Source organism: Sinocyclocheilus rhinocerous, unplaced genomic scaffold, assembly GCF_001515625.1.
Source record: "Sinocyclocheilus rhinocerous isolate Xijiao unplaced genomic scaffold, SAMN03320098_v1.1 scaffold1157, whole genome shotgun sequence".
NCBI lineage: Eukaryota > Metazoa > Chordata > Actinopteri > Cypriniformes > Cyprinidae > Sinocyclocheilus > Sinocyclocheilus rhinocerous.
This window is the reverse complement of record NW_015631716.1, coordinates 172,787-181,178: the sequence shown is the minus strand read 5'-3', so window position 1 is coordinate 181,178 and position 8,392 is coordinate 172,787.

The following is an 8,392-nucleotide window of genomic DNA, read 5'->3' as shown; positions in this document are numbered from 1 at the left end:
TTTGATCAATTTAATGCATCTTTGCTGGATAATAATAATAATAATAATAATAATAATAAAACATCTTAAATCTTAATTTTGATCCCAAACTTTTGAATTGTAATGTATCAATGAAATATCTTATAATTTATTTTAAATTATATTATATTTAATCATATTTTCATGCAAATAGCCATGACATGCTGACATAATTAATTGCTGATAAGAAATAATAAAAATAAAATACATAAGAAAAATTGTATTTTTAGGTAATATGTCTTTGACTTTTTAGATAATAACTGAATTGCCTCTAAACCCATTTCTGAAAGGATTCCATAAGTCGTGTGATGCTAGTTGCACATTTTCTTAATAAGTTGAGCCTTGGTGCTCATTCAGGTAATGCAGGTTTGAGCCCTGCCTGCAACAAAACTCTTCCCTGTCTCTCTCATCCACCATATGTCTAATAAAGCAAAAGTGCAAACCTTAAAAACAAAAACAAAAAGGATTCCAGAACTGTTGCTAGATAGCAGTGTGTGCATTTACCAATCTGTCTTTCAATAGGGAAATAAATGTCCCACAAAAAAGAGAGCCACACAGTGTCACTAAAGTATTGCCTTTGGTATCTCAAGCATATTTCATTGCCTTTGTGAAGCAGTCCACCTTGTCAGTCAGCAACACAACTGCAGCAATTACATTCCCATCAAGTGTCACATGTCTGTACCCCTGTGGCCAGAGTTCTGTGGAGCAGTCAGCCATTTAGATGCTCCAAATGGTTGTTTAGTGCGTAGAGAGCTTACAGCATGGAAGAGTGAGCAAGAAAAGACTTAAGTGCGACTAGAAGCTCTGCCAGTTTCTGTGTCTGTGCTTTGTGGGATTTTATTTTATTTTTTTCAAATTCAGATTGGCAGTCTAGTAATTCTACCCAAACCAAGTAGCTATTAACCAAGACAGCGAACCAGAAGTGCTGTGCTGTGTTTTGATGTATATTTGTTAAATAAAACCTTTGGTCTTCCTGTTCTGGGTGGTTGCTAGTGTGTTTCTAAATGGTCGCTAAGTGGTTGCTTACTGGACGAGTTTACAAGAAACAAGTCTGACATTCTGATCCCTCTGATATGGCTCAGATCCCTCCTTCAGTTCAATTTACGGTATTTTTCACACTTTTTACTGTCTGCCAGGTGAAAATTGTAACTCTGATTACTTTGAAAAGTTTAATAGGATTAGGTTGCTGAAATCCCTAACCCATAAAACCTGTGAGCAATAGTAATAGTGATGCTTGGCTGAGCAACCACCACTAATAAGGCAGTCTTGCAAATGTAAGTCAAAGCAGGTCAGATTGATTTTTTATTTTATTTTTTTTTGCCTGACAGTCACTGCTTGTAGTTATTCATTTCAATTTCATTTAAACTCTTGTATTGATTTAATATTGTGTATTCATTGAATGTACACCTTATGTATACTCTTCATGCCATTGTGACCTCTCACCTCACATACCTCTAGGTTTTCAAACATTTTGATACCGAGCACCCTCAAATATTACACGTTGTTTCAAAAACTAAATAATTAGACTTAATGTTGTCAAATTATTAAAATATTATCTGGAAAATACTTATTTTTCAACTGTCATTAACACTTTCTGTGCAGTAGATGCATGTATGTTTTTCTCAAAGCTATACATTTTGTTAAAAACTAGTGCTGTGAATAGAATAAAAAATAAAAATAATAATCTCTCAATAGAACAATTAATCTCATGTCTCATATTATATTATATTGTTATATTATTATTGAATCATTATTATATCTGAATAATATATTTAAAATATTTTTCCATGGAAGTGTTTTTACAAATATCATGAATTATCAATTCTTAAATATCTTATTTTATAGTTCTTTGAGGAGTAGCCCCACATGACATTTTACAACATGCCTTTTGCAATAATTGTTTGTCAATTATCTGGTATTTCAAGAGGTTTTTTTTTTCTCCTTCACACAGTCATGAGGGTCTGCATGGGTCCTATTTGTGATATCATATACTTTTTTATATATGATAAATACAATAATAAGTATAAAAGATTGTCAAACTACTTTAGAAAGCTGAAAGCACTTTTCATGTTAACTTTGACAACCCTATACATATAGGGTGGACAATTTCAATTTTCTACTTTTTTAACTTTTATTTAAAAAATATGTATTTTTCCTAGTTTGGAAATCCCTGCCTCAGAATATACTGGAATAGGTGAGGTAAAAATACACAGCCACAGAAAGCTACTATGTCGTGCCTGTGAAGGGTTGACAAGCGTTGCACGTATCAGATGTATTACTCAAGAGACTGAATGTGAAATTTCCATCTGATTCCACCACCGAGCAGTTTACATTTAAAGAAACATGTAAAACTTCCCTCAGAAGAACATTGTCCTTCTGAAGCATTCCCGCCCTGTATGGATAGATTCATCCATTGTGCCTGTGCCAGGACCAGTTGTAGCTCTGATAAGAATAAGCAGCAGGTATCTGGGGGTAAATATGCATCTGCCAGCATGTTCATATGCTTTTGCCAGAGTCTGCACATGTGTCAAGGAGGTCTTTTGTTCGTCTGACATTGCTTTGTTGCTTTTAAACCTATACTGTATTTTACAAGCGCTGAATGGTGTATTAGGTTAAGCATCATGGAAAGAATATACATTAGTTGTGAAAGCAAATATATTCTTCAACTCTGTGAGAAAAGGATTAGTTATGTTATTTTGCATGCATTATGTTGCATGCATTTACTTTAGCTAATATTCATATACTGTACAGTTGCTGTAATGCCATGATGTTCACTTAGATTTTAGATTTGAAAGTGTTTTTCCCCTTCCTTTTCTTGTCTTATAATGCAACATGAATACCAGAACAGAACACACTGATTTTTATCAATTGTTGTTCAATAAACAACAAGTTCAAATTAAGTGACTTACATTTTAACAAAAGACTGTTATGGTCATATTCCCGAGCCAGGGGAGGCCACAACCCTGATGACTCAAAGAGCTAAACAGAGCCCAGGCCGATGTTTTAAGGAATTGCTCAGCATGTGCACACCTGGTATCAGTTATGCAGAGCTAGAAAGCAACAGCGGTGCATTCGTGTTTCATTCCCTGTAGAATTATAATTGCTTCACTGAGGTTCAAGCCTCCTCAGACTATCAGATGGATACTGGATAGTGAGTTTAGTGTTTCGAGTACAGGTCAGAGACCTCTGGCAGGAAGCTAGAGGATGAAGAATCTCGGCAGTGTAGTGATTTGCCCCTAGCAGCTGTACACGGTGTGTCAAGTTTGCTGTCACCCTCACATCTCTGCTGCCTGATGTGCTGGGACTGGGAGACACCATGAGATGTCACATGGCTCTCAGGCCACGCTCAGGGAGTTCACCGTATGCTGTGACAGGTAGCATGTGCTGTCACGTTTGCCCCTCTGGAAAGGACAGACAGACAAGATAAATGTTTGCTTTGAATATCAAGGAGGTCTTTTGTTCGTCTGACATTGCTTTGTTGCTTTTAAACCTATACTGTATTTTACAAGCGCTGAATGGTGTATTAGGTTAAGCATCATGGAAAGAATATACATTAGTTGTGAAAGCAAATATATTCTTCAACTCTGTGAGAAAAGGATTAGTTATGTTATTTTGCATGCATTATGTTGCATGCATTTACTTTAGCTAATATTCATATACTGTACAGTTGCTGTAATGCCATGATGTTCACTTAGATTTTAGATTTGAAAGTGTTTTTCCCCTTCCTTTTCTTGTCTTATAATGCAACATGAATACCAGAACAGAACACACTGATTTTTATACAATAGTTGTTCAATAAACAACAAGTTCAAATTAAGTGACTTACATTTTAGACACAATATTGACTGTTTTTGCTCAATTTCATACACGAAAATAGTTCCAATCAAAGCCACAGCAGAACTGTTGTGTGTGTTTCGTTAATGAATGAATCCACGAATCGAGTGAGTCAATTATTCAGTAACCCATTCATAAAGACAGTCACTTGCCTCGTTTCTGAATGAATCAGCCGTTTGAATGAATCAATCGGTTGAATGAATGACTAAATGACTCACTCATTAAAACAGTAATTTGCCGCCACCTACTGGTGGTTTGGTTTCATATTTAAAAGTATCATTGCATTTTTCCCAACATTTCTTATTTGTATGTTCAAAAATGTACACCTCAGATTCATCAAACAGTCTGTGTAAATACATCTAATGCCACTTCAAATGCAGCTTCTGTGTTTCCTGCAGTGGAAAGATGGATACTGATGATACTGATGTCATTTGAATGGTAACAACTCTACAGTTTCTTGTCATTCTAACTGAATTAATTGAAACAATGTAAGAATTGAATGTGTAAGATGACACATTTAATAAGGTTAGGGAAAAAAAATTACCAGTTATAAACGTAGTGGGAAATGACATCTGTTTTGTTATAGAGCAACTCATTTTCAGTTAATTGTTATTTCTAGCTCTTTTCAGTCACAGAGCACTTTATTTTGAGAGTTGTTTAAGTGAGAGAACATCTATAACTTAGTCCAGATTGGGGGAATCGTAATCAGTGTTGGGGAAAGTTATTCTCTTGTAAATTAAAAAGTAATGCGTTACTTTACTAGTTACTTGAAACAAGTAATCTGATTACGTAACTCGCGTTACTTGTAATGCGTTACCCCCAACACTGATCGTAATGTTTAATCATTTCTTTTATTATGTAAATAATTTATTTGCTTTGAAAAAAAAAGTCTTTTTTTGTTTGTATATGCTGTCAATTATAGTTCTTAGAAAGAAAATTTGGAATTGGCAAAAATCAGTATCGGCAGGTCACACTTACAAAAAAATCAGAATCAGTCAAGAAAATTACAATTGGTGCATCTCTCCTTTTAATGGAGTCAGATCATATAAAATTTCAAGTCATTGTTCAATTTGGGTTAGATTTTTTTGCCTTTGTACTTTGCACCCAATTTTAGGTTTGCCAGGGATTGCCTGAAAGGTTAGATATTCTGAAACTGCAATTAGTTTAAATGAATGGTACGTAATGTGGCATTATGTGACCTGTTATGATGGCAGGAATAAAAAGAATGGATAATGGTGGTAGATTGGAGAGACCATTAACTAGATGATGAAGATAAATGCGAGAGTAAGAGACATCCCGCAGCAGAGGCTTTAAGTTCCTATCCCACACTAGAATGCATTGGAAATAATTAATGTTATTATAGTCCTCTGTGGGGTTTGAGGTCATTGTGAACTTTATTTTTACTGTTTTCAAACAGAAATACTCTTCCATATATATATATATATATATATATAATTCAGTAAAGAAGAGCCTTAGTCGTTTTTGTTGCTAATATACTGCTGGTTTAGCTTCCATGCTAATCAGGGAAGCAGGAAGCAGGTCTTGGATATATGCAGTCACCTGAATCTTTCTTTTGACCTGGCAGAACAGAGAAAGACAGACATTCTTGTAAAGAAACCCTTAATTTTTTTGACAATTAATTTTTTCCTAGTGATAGAAAAAACACAACTGCTTATTAATATTTGAAAAACTTGCTCGTAAAGTTAAGTGGTTGTCATGATCCTCGTGACTGTAAAGAAAATGCTGTTACTTTTTACTTAACTTATTCAATGACATTTTTAGAGTCATTAAATTTAAACTTTTCTTAAATTGTATAAAATCTTTTCAAAACCACATGAAACCATCATGAATACAAAAAACCCCACAACTTTCTGAGGTTGAGGAGATGCTAGCACATGTGCAGAGCGGTGGAAAACACACGATTTCAATCAGGTCTCATCTAGATGGACTGTTTAGTCACAACTGACATCGGCATCATTTGTATTATATAAACCTCTGAATTGCATTGAGGTAGAACTTCAAAGCAACTCAACACTTGATTACCTTAATACAGTAATTGGCTAGTTTAGTACAAAGCTTTTGCGTCCTTTAGTTACATTGTTGAGAAGAATTAATTGCCCTTCTGCAGCATGAGTTACACTGTAAAACCTACTGTTTGTCACACCATTCTTGATGCTATTCTCAGCAGAGCAAAGCAGTCTGGATGTAATTGTGTCTAAGGTCAGTCATTATCAGAGGAATCAATTTTATGTGGAAGTTTGTCCAATTTTCTGCAGCGCTATCATAACATTGGGCTCGCCGATGTATCTCTTGAGGCGATGCTCTCAGTGGTACATCCTGCTTTATCAACGTTTATCATGTCTTCCCCCTCATAAAAGTCAGCTGACTGTCGGATGGCCCGTTCCTTTGGATTTGGTTATGTTAAGAGCGAGGTGTAATCTCTCCCTAAATGTCGAGGACGCATCCAGTTAGTGCCACGGGGGCCTTGTAAAAGTGCCTAGCGGGACTTCAAAAGTAATGACCGTCGCTCGCAAAAACAGTCGAAGACCACTCCAAATCACTTCCTTATGTGTCCGCCGGAGCACTAATGAAATCTTCGGAAAGAAGTGGAAGTTGTCTGCTCCGGATAATCTAATGTGAGAGGGCATTGCGAGACACAATGCATCAAGCTACAGGAGCCCAATATGAATCTGCTCCCAGTTTTTTCCTATACCATTATCAGTGGGCAGAGAGGAGCGGGAGTGAATTAATGAGTGGAAGATTTATTTGTTTGCTGTATGGACTGTAAAACAGTAAGAGCAGTGTTGGCCCGTGGAGGTCTACTACCCCTATGGTACAATCAAACCCTGGCAGTAAATCAATAGAGCTGGAAGGGGTTTTTATAACCAGAGTTTAACACCATGCTCTAAGTGCTTCAGGTGACAGGTCATTTGTTCATTAGCAGGACTTATCGCAATAAACAGTGGCAAGTCCAGTTGTGCAAGAAAGAGAGATGAAGAAAAGCAAAAAGCAAAAAGCAAAAAAAAAAAACAATAAAAACATTACGCGGATAGGGTCTGGGTTTAATAAACCGAGTGGCGGTGGTTTGGAGTCCAGGAGCTTGAAATGGAACACACTGCAATTATTTCGTGACTTAAACTAGGATGGCGTGGAATCAGCCTGTGCTTTAATTTGTCGCCACAGACCGGATGTGTTTACAGAACATTCCAATGCACTGATGACCAGTCGGCTACTAATAAAGATCATCTGCTCAATGGCTCAACCACTGTCGGGAAATGCTCACGATTTTAATCAATGTGAATTGTTGGGGACTTAGGTGAGATGATCATAAAGATGTCCAGATGAAATTTCTGTGCAGCATAATACAATAACAGCCAATCAGTAGAGACTTGGATTAATATAATTAGATTTTTATGTACAAGATGGTTTAATTGCTTGTCACTCAACATGGACATGGTGTGATGCAACTACAATGTATGGCCCAGTGTTTGTGGTCACATTAGCTAAATTTTACAGGCAAAAAAAGTCCATTGTTTATTGTCAATAATGTAGCAATATATATAAAGCACAGCTCACACAGAAGACGCCTTCTAATCGTGCAGCTTTCTGTTGGCAAACACAGCGATTTCACATGACCAACTTGAACCCACTGTGAAATCTGCGTGTGGGAAATCTTTCACTCTCTCACACCAAATTCTCAAACGCATGGATTGGGAACCACTGAACCATTAGGCTGATAAACCATTTTTTTCTTTTTCTGCATTAAAAAAATTTACACTTTTTCCTATTCAGCCAGTTCACATAATTGTAATGATTTTTCTTATTTTTGGATCTATATTGGTTCTTGATAATGCTTCAAAATTACAATGTATTTGATATTTTATACTTTTTTTACTTTCGTTAAATTTTTGGGTTGCCATTTGATGTCCAATATAAATTTTAGATCATGATGCAAAACCACTTGAGACAAAGGATGATTTTTTTATACTGTTTTATGAACAGGAGAAAGCACAGAACATGTGAAATACAGAAAGCATAGATATGTTCTAACATGTGCTGGTCAGGCTCATAGCAAAGAACCATAAACAACATTTTAGGTCTTGCATCTAGACTTGACAGTCTCAGAGGCACAGTCACCAGCCAGAAGAAAACTTTAAAGGTGACATATCATGAAAATCTGACTTTTCCAGGTTTTAAGTGCTATAATCAGGTCCCCAGTGCATCTACCAACCAAGGAAATGTGAAAAAGATTAACCCAGTAACTTTGTTTTGGGAAGCCTTTTTCTGCAAGCGTCTGAGAAAAGAATGCGTCTCATTTCGCTCCCTTGGTGACGTGGCAAAGGGATCTCATTATAATATTACCGCCCCTTAATCTGTAAGTTTACACCCACGGTGCCGTCATTTTGTTTTCGCAAGCGACAACGGTGTACCAGTTCTAATGCCATGGCGAAAGTTTGAGCAAAACATGCTAACTGTTCTGTCTTTAGCTGCACAGACGAGCACAGAACACTATTTACAGTCCCAGCCTCAGAGGAGACAA